Raw genomic sequence first — 13091 nt, 5'->3', positions numbered from 1 at the left:
TATTAAACACAGTGGTAGAATCGGCTTCCCTAGTTGATTCAGAAATGTCAGGGTTGACAACAGAGGGAGAAATATAGCTTTCTGTTTGCAGTTCACTGTCACCTTCAACATCATATCTAAGACAAAAACACCTCTGCAGACACAAGTGAACACCTGCACATGGACACACACAGAAATCTCCTACAAATTAAGTTTATACGAATCTAATTTGTAATAGTGACTCATACTTACTGCCAACATTTGGAGCCAGTGCAGGAAACAGTTGCATTATGCAGGGACAGGTGAGTGTGCTAGTTTAAAGTGTTTAGCTTATTTATCTAAAACATCATTAACTACCTCTATAAGAAATAGTTTGACATTTTGGGAACAATCTTACCAGCTTTCTTGCAGAGATTTAGAGATTTTGTTAATATAGGACAGAGCCAGGCTAGCTATATTCCTCTGTTTCCTATCTTTAGGCCAAGCTAAGCTAACCAGCTACTAGCCCCAGCTGTACATTTACAATACAGACAAGAGAGCCATATCTATATTTTTATCTGATGCTTGATAAGAAAGTGAATTGCCCAAAATGTCAAACACAGAAGTAGTCTTTTGATCATTAAGAAGCTGATTGGGAAAACATGTTTTAAGGGCCTTCAGGAATAAAGAAGTGCTTTAATTTGTCTTAACATATAGCTGCATTAATTGGTCTTTGGTCACTAGGGGGAAGAAGAAAACCAAAATTAAATTGACAGACACAAAGTCCTACCTTAAATACTGCTCGTCCGAAGTGATCCAAGTGCCCTGAAGCCCCAACATAAAAAGTTGTTTGGAAAAATGTCATTTGAACTCTGTTTTTAGCCTCATTGTAGCCTGTAGCTCTAACTGCCTCTCTGTGGACCTCGTTCACGTGTGGCGAGACCAGCGAAAGCACGTGAACACACATGAACGCGGTGCCCATGTCTCACGGTCTCGCGCAAGCACACACATGTGAACACGGTGCACAGAGAGGCAGTTAGAACTACAGGCTACAATGAGGCTAAAAACAGAGTTCAAATGATGTCTTTCCAAACAACTTTTCACGTCAGGGCTTCAGGACACTTGGATCACTACGGACGAGCAGTATGGAGATATTTTGTGGTTTCAATTATGTGTTTTTGGAGGTCTGAATCTGGGGCGCCGTAAGCCTCCATTAGGTGGAGTTGTGTTGCTACCCCCTCTCCCCTTGGATCTCCGCAAGTGTTGTGAGGACTCTAAAACTTCACCTGAGCCTCCCTCAGCATATGGGTGAGTAGATAATGGCTGAATTTTAATTTTTGGGTGCACTATCCCTTTAAGATTGCCTTCTAAAGTTGATAAGACTAACATGTTAACAAAAATATGCTTACTTACACACAAACACAGTCCACAAATGCACAGGTATTGGTTCTTGGGCCACATGATGAATATATATAAAATACTGTGTTGTAGCTTTGGTTTGATCTCTACCATCTTCTGAGAAAAAACATCCTTTTGAAAGTTAGGATTGAACTAAATAAGTTTTATGGGTGGCTATCAGCCTTATAGATATGGGTTAGAAGGTTCCAAGTAGGTTTGGAAGGCCACTATCAGCAGGGCTGGGTATCAGTACTCAATACTTTTAAGGTATTGATCGGAATAACCCAGTACCAAGTGGTGTCTAAACTTCTCCAGTCTAACGATAACTGCATTTAAGCTTTTTTTTTTTTTTTTACCAAGATCTGGAAAAAAAATGACTATTTGTATGGTTTTGCAGCATATCATCGTTCTTTGGTGATTGCTGTACTAACACAGCAGCTACAACCCATTTATTCTGTGGTGTGCTGAAGGTGAGCACAGTGTATTTGATAAAGTTGTAAATAATTATTAACTTCAACACTTTAAAAATGTGTTGTGTAAAAATCATTTGGATGGGGAGGAGTGGTGGCGGCATGTTTTGCAATTGAATGCTTCAAGTCAAATGATGGTCATCAAATGAAGTAAAAAAAAAAAAATTATAAAATGAAGTAGTCTATTGTTATTGGTATCACTTTAAGGTTGGTATTGTAATTTTTAAACAATTCCCAGCCCTAATTATTAGTCCCTTAAGTGTGAATTGTCAGTTGTTATTTGGAGCAGTTTCATCAGGTTTTACGGCCCAAAACTAAGCATTTAGGTTGAGAAAAAATATAATGGTTTGGGTTAAAATAAGTAGGTTTGTAAGGTAATTGTACAAAAGTGTGACTAGGTCACCACAAAATGTATCCTTTCAGTGCCCTCTGAAGGCTGCCAGTGGTACTGTCTCCTTAATTGGTTATTGTTCATTTTAGTCAGGCATAGTTCGGTCACCTATAGAGGGGCCTAATCCCACATGTTCTCCATAGGAGTCAGTTTGACTCTCCACCTGACAGAGTAACAACCTGTATGTGTCCATGAAGAATGTAAGTTGTGTGTCACATTAGTTATTGGGTTTCTTGCTGGAAATAAGATTTAGTTAAGTCTAATTCTTGCCAATTGACCTAGCTTAGCATTTTAGCTGATTTTGCTAGCAGCTTAATTTACTTGAAATCCACTTGTAAGGAAGCTACACTTGTCATATTTTGCAATTTCATATTTTCGTTAGCATGTTAGCTTAGCATTACTAGCTAAGTTAGCTTAGCATTACTAGCTAACATCAAAGATTAGCATTTATTAGCCTCTGGTGATGGGTTAGCTGTGTGTTGCACGCAGAAGGCCTGTATGCCGGCAGTTTCTTTGAACCTTGGTAGTGTTCCCTATAGTATTTCGATGGTATTTCTGTAATGTTTCGGTAATATCCTGATAGTATTTCTGTAGTATTCCTGTAATACTCAGATAATTTTTTTTGTGATATTCATATTATTTTGGCCTAAATTGTAGTTCAGTTTATTGTTACAAGATACTGATAATCCATTCTGTTGTGATTCTGTTTCAGCTACCATACATATGTACATACCCTGTGCCTACCTGGGACCTGAATAAACGTCATAAAACGAATACCTGCCTACCATGTCCTTACCGACACCCCCCAGTTGATAGTCAAACTCTGAAATCCTGAACCAGCCATCTACCTCATCCTTCACATGGTCCTTCACAGTAACGTAAGGTAAGGGTAACATAACGTAACGTGACAAACTTAAGTACTACGTCTGTTAAAATATGTTAAAATTCACTAATTCTTTGACACAGGACAGGAACAGCGGTCTCCTAGGTGAAAGTCCTCTGTTTTTTAGACCACCCATCTCCCTTTGCTCTTTATACTGTGTCACCTGACTTCCTTCTTTGCTCCCGTCATCATTACTACAGCCACTAGATGTCCTCACCGAACAAATAACAGAGGTTTAATGGGCTGATGGCCTTCTGGACTCTGCTAACCAATATCAATGAGGCTGCTAACCACTGATAATGCCCATTTCAGGGAAGGATAACATTCGAAGCAGGGGAAAAAATTTCAATTTTCTTTAACAGTCACTTACTTTATTTACTACTGGTGTTGCGCAGGTATCACACAGTGGGTTTATCAGAGCTTTTTAGTTTTCTGAAAACAGCCGCTGCTTTAAACAGGGAAGATGAGAGCCTTGGGACTGAACTAAGCAGTGAATGAGCTGTAAAACCAAAGTTTGAACAACTTAAAGAGGCTAAAAGCCCTACAAGTAACTCCTTTCACATTAGATACATATTTTATTGAATGTACATATGGACACTGAATGCTGTTGTATGATAAATATCTCAATCATGCCTAAGTTGCCATGACAACATTATAATATGTTTAATGTGATTGGAAAAAAGTATCTGGTTAGAATGTTGTTTCACCCGAAATATGTTCATCTGTATGTGATCAGACTGTTTTTCTTTACATACACACACTGATGCATGCACAACATATAAACACCTATAGTGATTTCCTGGACAGTAACGTTCTTGATATCTATCCAAAATCCTGGAGGGTGAGGCTAAAAGGCCTTAAGTCTCATCCACAATTGATTAAGGGCATCGGACTCAGTGTACATTAATTCAGTTTACGGCCATTAAAAGAAGAAGAATGCTTGGGCTTGCAAATGGCAAACTACGACTGTCAACAGCATGATGTATGGTAGCTTATTATATTCCACTCATTATGATTAATAACATAGGAAGGAATCCTCCATTCTTGTCAAGATGGAAAATGCAATTAGCTGCCTTGGCTGGCGTTGCAAGCCAGGCCTCCTCTTGGCTGCTCACATCCCCAAGATAAAACACCCAGTTTACAGCGGGAGACTCAGCATATAGTGCATGAAAACCTGCAGCTGTTTACACATCATCCCTTTCTTTCTGTTTCCCCAACATGCTTCTCTTTGATCAAGATGTTGTAAATGTTGCAGAAATTTGATATAGTTATGATTTTAAGTCGATATGACATTAACTCTTTCTATTCTTGTCTCTAAGACGTAATGAGAACTGCTGATTTATTTGAGAAAAGTGGCGTTAAGGGAGTATGAAATCAAGAAAAACACTTTCCTTTAAAATGTAATTGATTTTTGTTTATATTTGTGGTTGTGTTTCTAATGATGGCCACATACAGGAGGTCATAGTTTGCCCATATTTGTTTTTTCCACTGGGCAGAGTTGTGAGAGGGGCGAGCAGAGGGTTGGAGTGGGGCTGATAGTGGTGGTGGAAGTGAGTAATGGCGAAGAGCAAAGGGAGGGCATTCTCATCATTTCTGCCGCTGCACCTGCAATCAGCACCTTTGAGACTGATCGAGCTAAACATCAATTAATGCCGCGATATCCTCACGGAGACCCGGCTCGCTTTCACCTGGACTCTCAGCAGCAGCCTTCCGATTACAGTAATGACTGTGTTCGACCAAGAGACACTGATGGGAGATGGTGTTTTAGTGCAGTACTTTGCTCTCCGTGTGTTCAACTTGTGTAGCACGAAGGTACGATAAGAGATTTACTTCATAGCTTGATGCAAATCCACAGGCATATGAGGGTGGAAATAAATATCTTTTCTTGTGTGTTGTGTGATTACATTTGTTTAAACCAAGAAAAATCAGGCAGTAAACAAGACATACTGGTTAGTTTGTGTCTTTATTTCTTTACGTATTGGTCAAATGTATGTTTAAGGCCATATGAACAACAAATTTGACGTCAATTCAAGAACAAACGTCCTTGTTGCAAGGGTATGAAGTAAATTAGTGATACTTAACATAATAAAATAAGCAGTGGTGGAAAGTAACTACTATAGTGTACTGAAGTACAACTCTGGGTACTTGTATTTTATTTTTCTTCCATTTTTGGCAAGTACTTCTCATCAATTCAGAGGGAAATGCCGTATTTTTTTACTCCACTCCACATTAAATTGACAGCTTAGTTACAAGCTGATGTGCAGATTCAAATTAGAAATATAAAATACAATCAATAGACACATTATGATATATTATTATAATTAAAAATAAGACTGTTTACAAGCAACCCTTCAGCAGCTATCTGAAATGGGCCATTCTGCATAATGGGTACTTTTACTTTTTGCACTTAAAGTAAATTTTGATCAGGGGCTTAAATATAGACAGTGCAGGCAGTGTGCTGGCACTGGGGCCCATGCAGAAGGTGGGCCCTCCAACAATGTGCTGGGATGAGAATGGGCCCTTATGAGTGATTGTGACTTTGGAAATATGCCTGTTTTCAGAGAACTCTCATTAAATTAAAAACAGTGCCATTTGCTACACATGCCCTTGAGAAATGCACACCCATCTTCATCACTTTTCTGTTTTTGTTTCGTGGTAAAATAGTTAATAACATCCACAACAAAATTATATGCTTATTCCAGATAAACTAAACTATTAAAATTGCTAAATTAAATCAATACTTTCTCATTTTCTTTGGTATTTTTTGTCATAGACAGATATGCAATGATGATTGTTAGGTGATATGTATATTCATGTTATCCAATGTCAAGTCTCTGATCATGTGACGAGACCATATGTGCACAATAGCATGCACTGAGGCATGTCACAGTTAACTTACCCCACTGATTCTGATGCTATTACTTCTGTACTTTTACTGAAGTTTAATTTTAAATGCACAACTTTTACTCATAACAGAGTAACTCTACACCGTGACATTGCTACTTTTATTTAAGTAAAATATCTGAGTTCTTCCTTCATGCTGCTAATTAGAGAAAATGGCTACTTAAAAAAAAAAAGACCAAGCATTACAGATTAGAAGAGAGACGTGTAATGAAAGACTGAAGTAAGTTTCTCAAAACTTTTACATTTTGAAGTTCATAAAAACTTGCTTTTTGTTTGCTTGTTTCTAAATTTCCTCTCAGTTTGAAAATTTTACTAAATTATCTTCAGACTAAACTAGTTTAAAGACAGTCCAGTCCAACTGATAATGAGCATAATCAGATTACATGTTTGAGCTGGTGACAATGGTTTCAGTCGATGATTCATGGCTAGATCGCAGATTGGAAGTAACAGCACAGATCCTTCACATGATCTCAGCCCGTAGGAGCACAGACTGTCCTGTAACCAGAGGGTCACAGATTTGATCTCATAATCTTTTGTTAGATCAGACTAACCCATCCACACTGGAACGGCAGCAGAACGGGTTGATTTTCAAACGCTTAAAGCAGCTGGAAAAGTGACATCTGAAGTTCAAGGAGGCAATCAGGGTAGATGTTTAGGCCTACAAGATGTCTAGCTTTTCTTTTTTTTTTAAGATATATTTTTTGGGGGCATTTTGCCTTTAATGGACAGGACAGGGAAGCGTGAGGGGGGGAGAGAGAGAAGGGGGGGATGACATGCAGCAAAGGGCCACAGGCTGGACTCAAACCCGGGCCGCCGCGGCAACAGCCCTGCACATGGGGCGCCTGCTCCACCACCAAGCCACCAACGCCCCAAGATGTCTAGCTTTGACACTAAAGATGACGTGCATACCCTCTCCTACCAGCTGCATTGGTTTCTTTTAACCATGATCACAATCTTTTCCTAATTTGTCACAAATTGATCCATATGGCCCAACCAAGCCAAGCATATTTATAACTTAAAAACTTAAATACTTATAGCATATGAGGAAACCTTACACTAACAGTAATGCCTAATTTTAAGTGCATGGGTGCAATGTTATGGTGCAGCAACACAAGACAGAACATCAACCAAAAACCACATGGATGTCTAAGGGGAGGAGAGACAGCAACTGAGCTCCAGCAAGGTTTTTAAAGGAGACACTGGCACACAGGGCCCAGGTGTTGCCATTGCTGCCGATGAGCCCAGGTGTGACCACTTTGCTGATGAGCCTCTGCCACACCCTGCTCCAGTGCCTGCAGAGAAAACAGTCACACAAGGTAACAGGCAGACGGGGAGGACAGGATCGTCACATTATCCAAACCATAACCATTTCATACGCTGTTTTCATATATTGGTCATATCATCTGGGTATGAAGACTTGCTGAGCTTAGAAACCATTCATATAAGTTGTTTTGGAAGCAACACTTTTGCTAGACGGTGATTCTGTGAAACCCTGGATTGTATTAATTACCAACATTTTCAAATTTCTCACTTTCTACAGTATAAATGCATAACATTAGGGGAAAAAAAGATGTTTATAGCAAAGAAATATTGGTGAAGTCAATTAAACAGTTAGTGGTGAATAATAAAAAAAATGTATGTCTCTGTTGCTTTAAAAATGACTTTATTTATTCACAATACTGGTCCCAGAAACAGTGGCATGGAGTTTGCTTGACAAACAATATCAGTTACACCAAAGAAAACAAGGTCACACAGAGAGGCGTGTGTGGCTCTTTGGAACATACAGTCGAGTCTCCATCCATCATAGCACAAAGTGAGACACCCCAAGGTCTTATAATCTTCCCAACTAGACAGTGTAGACCTCCGGACCAGCTTGGCAGAGTAGGTGAAAGTGAAAGGCCTGGATTGCTTAGCTGTGCCAGTGCAGAAACATACCCTTTTATATATATTATATATATATTTTAAGCTTGGGAAAACATGCTAAAAATAGGCAATACTTCCCCATTGCCAGTAGACGAGTATGCCTTTCTGTTGTGTCACACTGGTGTCACAAACGCACTGGAAAACAGGGTTAGTTAATGGACAACTCTGTCGCACTCTGAAGTCCGATGCCTGTGCAGCGACTCCCGGCGTCAGACACTGATGAAGAAAGCCATCCTTTAACGTTGGCATGAAACATGGCCAATTGCCGTCGTAGTTTAACAGCAGCTGGTGGCATCAGGGGAAACGCAGCGAGGCAAGAACAAAAGTTAAGGTGACAGGAGAGTGGTGTTTGTGTCCTGGGAGATTAGAAAGCCAGACCTGTTTTTTCCTCAACCCAACCACGCGCATCTGTTGTTGAAGGACAGACAACGTCAATTCATAGTTATACCAGCATAGTGCTTTTATTTTGAAAGAGACTGCATGCAAATGGTATATTTACTGTGAAAACGGAAGTGTATTTTGAAACAATGCATGCAACAGGCAGAACTTGACATGGCGTACCAGATCGCCAACTCACCATATCATGCACGTCATATCTCGATGGGGAAATCCATAACTAAATGTCGATGTGTGACGAGGTTGGAATGAGAATGTGTTGGCATGGAGGCCGGTGAAAATGTCACGGTGGTTATTTCTTTTTTTTATATCTGTTACTTATTCAGTCTGTCCGTCAAACTCGGTGGCAAATAATTTGGAGCAATGTGCAAGTGCTGCTTGGATTTTGTGGTGGCATGCTATTTCATTGTGCCAGAAAAGGGGCAAAAATGAGCACGTCCGCCCGGGTGTCATGTTGCAAATCACTGCCAATCAGAGCCGATTGGATCTGGAGCGGATTAATACCGTTGTCACCAAAGGCGTTTGAGCATGAGTCACTGAGCCCATGTTAGCATGATGGACAATGAGACTACACGACAATGCAAAGAAACCCAAATGACTAGTATTCAGTGGGAGTTTGGTTACAGTGCCTCAGACTTTAAAGTGAGTGAAATGTGTTTGAATATAAAACCAGATGTGACAGTCGCTCTGCTGGGTGTCTTTGTGGTGTAGTCAGCGCACGCAGGAATCAGAAAAAGGTCACATCCAAAAGTAGATATGAACAAACAACAACATAAAATCTGACACAAGCAGCAGTTAGAAACTGAACATGAAGTCCTGCAGTGTGAACATAGCTGCAGTTAACACCTTGCTGGCTCTGCAATCACATCTGCCCTCCTTGGCCCGGATTCAACTCCCATCAGCCCCCTCTGCACCGTCTCTCCCTCTCAGCCTTCCTACAGCCTCAATAAAGAAAATATAAAGTGTGTGTGTGTGTGTGTGTGTGTGTGTGTGTGTGTGTGTGTGTGTGGACTGACCAACTCTCCTATTAGAGCAAGGGAAGAAAAACACCACCAGCAATCGACTAACAGCAACTTGAGATGGTGGGCTCTCATCCATCACTCTGCATGTTCGCGGACGCCATATGAAAACACAAACAAGCAATCAATTGTTTTGCGCACAGCTTGAGGCCTCCTAATAGAGCACATTTATCTGACGCCGCGGTGGTAGCCCCAGCAATACTTTAATTTGTGAGACATTATGTTGAGTTAATGCCTACCAGGTTGCCGTTCAACCGGGGGGACTTGGCACATTTGGCGGCGTTGTAAAAGCCGGCACCGCGCTGTATTGTACTGGGACGCGGTGATGTAAATGATCTCACCCGCTGTATCTTTAATGGGTTGTGAAATGAATTTATGTGGGAATATTTGCAGAGGAATATTGCATTGTATCATGGCGTAATTAGAGAGCAGGAACTGCGCTGGCCCTGTACGGAAGCTGCTGCACGACGGACGGTGCTCTGTTTGTCCTTCGACCGCCCCTGTGATTGGATGGAGAGAGCCTGGTGAAGAGAGAGAGAGAGAGAGGGAGGGAAGCCAGGGCTCTCTAATAATGATGCACCCTCAGGCCTAATGTGCCATCTCCCTCTCTTTCTCTCTCTCCCTCTTTCTCCATGCTCTGGTCTTGTAAACACACACACACACACACACAGCACAGTGCGTTTCATTCTTCCTCAGATGTGTACAATGCCAACAAAGAGTTCATTACAAAAGCCTGTTTTTTTCCTTCATGTTGCAAACAAATTTAACCTTAAACTCATTATTTGATTTCTGGATTACGAACAAAGATCCAGTCAATAAAAGGGTTTTTATTCTTTCAATCGAGGCATTAAATTCACTAAAAGCCAGCATATTTCATTGTGAGTGTAAATTTTGAATGCTGCCTTTTCTCTCCAAATTATAGTAAATTCATTTTGGACACAACCAGGGTCTCAGCTTTAGTGTTTTCCTGTGCTGCTGACCCCTTTGTCTCATAACGATCACCAGTTTCAGGTCACACCATCACAGCCCTGCTTCCCATTGCATCAAGTGACAAGCTACAAAGCCTGGTGACTGAATCCAGTGTGTTTAATTTCCCAACGAATAAATGACACAGTGTTAACACACTGTCAGCATCGCTCTAGTTTTGACAGGGCCTCAGTTTAAAAAGGCTGCTGTCATTTTGCTTCTCCCTGTGATTGGGCAAGTCTCTGCTTTTCCATTACCGTCTGTGGTGTTAATGAAAAGGGGGATACCGTCTCGTTGGTGATCATCATCAAAAACATAAGCTCAATTTTAAATTTTCACAGACTCGGGATGAGTTTATGCTCCCTTATATAATCGAGCTTCATGACTATGATCCATGAATTCACCTTTGAAAGCATCTCTGCCCTTAAAGGGGATTAAAACACATATCACTACTAACCAATACAAAAATCACCCAAGCTATTTTCAGAACATTATTTATTTGTGTTTTTTCCCCTCTCAGGATAAAATGAGCTCAGATTGTTGCTGCAATAAATTAAAACAGTAAGGAAAATACTATACATGGGGAAAAATGTTTAAAAAAGTAAATAATAAAGGGAATAAATGGTCAAAAAATAGTTAAATATAAAAGTAAATAAAACATGATGAAACAGAACATTAAAAATACACACAATGTGAATCAATGAAATATTAAGACAGTACATGAACATGAATATGATGCTAACATGAATTAAAAACACAATATAGTAAAAGAAGCCATGATGAGCCTGTTATTAATATTGAGTTATAGAGTCGGGAGTGGGTTAACCCTCCCTGGATATCATTCATATAGACTTTTGTTTGCAGGCAGATGTCACCCTCCTCCTCACCCTCCTCCTCCTCCTCCTCCTCCTCCTCCTCACCCTCCCTCTCCAGAATCGCCCGGGGCCAGGCTCCTGCCCGCTGCCCGGGGTTGAGGAGGCTGAGCTCGGCCTGACAGGCGGCTGGTGGCTCTTCAGTGCGGCAGAGGAAATTAAATTACCGCTCCTGTTGCCCGCTTTGTAAACAAGACAAAAGCCAATGATACGGCCAATTACACTTAAATACGACGCATGTGTACAACAGGCTCTCAGAGCAGACTGTGGAGTCAGGGACGGAGAGGAGCGTAAACAGGCTGTAGGGACAAATTGTGTTTTTATTTGTGCTGTAGAGATTTGTTGTGGCCAAATAATCATGTTTGATTTTTTAAAATTCGTCATAGTAGTTTGCAAAATCAAAATCGGGGCTGAGTGAAAAAAATATGAATAGCATATATAATAATATATTAATCAAAGTTTTGCCTTTGGTGGCTGAATTTGGCTAAATCAAAGGTTTAAATGATGTCTTCTATCAAAATATGTATTATCAAATTAAATTTTAATTTTAAATTATTGTGGGAGACAGAAAATAATTAATCACCTGCAGGAAACATTGCTTGACCTACCTACCTACTAAGTGTATTCATATTTAGCAACAAAGCAGGAAGTGCTCTGATGTTCAAAAAATTTAGCCCAAAATTATGAACATTTCCCTTTGCAGTGGTGCATCTTGCAGCAGTTGTGCAGCTGTGGACGAAATAGTTGACTCCTGCAGACAAAAGAAAATAAATGCATGTTATAATCTGTGAAGGGTAGCTTGTAAAATTATTAATTGGTTGAACTCAATTGATGTTTGTTAATGCAGAAATTACTGACTTAGCATCTGCTGCAAAATGATAGAAATCAGAGGCCTATGTGCACATTTTAGGAAAAAAAATAACAGTTGTAAAAATAAAAATATATATATAAAATAATAAGGATAAAATAATGAAAATAACTCTGTGTATTTTCTATGCAAAAACATGACAGATTAAATTCACTGTCGTCACTTTAATTCTGCAAAACGAAACTAAATCCATGCTCCCAATCTCCTCTCCCTTCCAAAAATCCTCCTCAAACTGCCTTCACAGTCTCACAATAAAGCCCCGATGAAAATGGCGATCAGAGTAAATAAAATAGATGGTCTTTATCAAAGTAAATTAGATTCAACTAAATAGTTCACCGGAGGGGCAGAGCAGTTCCTGTAATTCACTTTAAGGTTCACCAACTTACTCAATAAAGCCCTGGCTAGGAATCTAACTGATGTCTAATCGATAGGTTTATCTGAGGCGAACAGCTGGGAAGAGCAAAATGAATCGGTTTGCATTTAAAAGGAAAAGTGGAAAAGATAAAGTCGAGGAATCTGACGTCGTGTAATGAAATTGCGGGTTTTATTTTACCTGTTTGTGTCGATTTTTTTTCCTTCAAATAGACTGAAGTCACAGGGGAAAAAGTTAGAAATAAAACACAATATTTTTTTTATTTTTTTACCAACAAAATTTAAGTCTATAATAATAATAATAATGATACATAAAATAAATAATAATAATAATAAATATGTTAAAAATAAATTACCTGTTTCCTTGCAGCCTGTGAGGCCTGTAACGCTCAGTGCAGGAACATGACATCCCTCCATCCTCCCAGTCCCAAGCCTGCATTTCAGCGATTTCTCCTCTCTTTTTTCACTGTTTTCACTCCCCCCTCTTCTTCCCCCTCCTCCTCCTCCTCTCCACCCCTCTCCTCCTTTCCACTCCGTCCAGTTTCGAGTCGTCTGATCCGGGCAGGAGGCGCCAGGTTTTCCCCTGAGGGAGGCGAAGAGTCAAGGACTGAACCCTCCAAATGCAGAATAATGTAATTCCACACTCTGAATAAAAAGGGTTCCCACATGCA

At 40.0% G+C, this 13091-nt stretch overlaps 1 long non-coding RNA gene across 1 annotated transcript; it reads left to right on the top strand.

The window, feature by feature from the left end:
* The first annotated feature begins 2251 nt into the window (after positions 1 to 2251).
* On the top strand, positions 2252 to 13091 carry LOC117260570 (uncharacterized). Its single transcript, XR_004501931.2, has 3 exons — positions 2252 to 2417; positions 2930 to 3100; positions 12962 to 13091. It is a non-coding gene; the product is annotated as an uncharacterized LOC117260570 (long non-coding RNA).

Source organism: Epinephelus lanceolatus, chromosome 7, assembly GCF_041903045.1.
Source record: "Epinephelus lanceolatus isolate andai-2023 chromosome 7, ASM4190304v1, whole genome shotgun sequence".
NCBI lineage: Eukaryota > Metazoa > Chordata > Actinopteri > Perciformes > Serranidae > Epinephelus > Epinephelus lanceolatus.
Note: the sequence above shows the minus strand (reverse complement) of the source record. Positions and strands in the feature narration are given on the sequence as shown.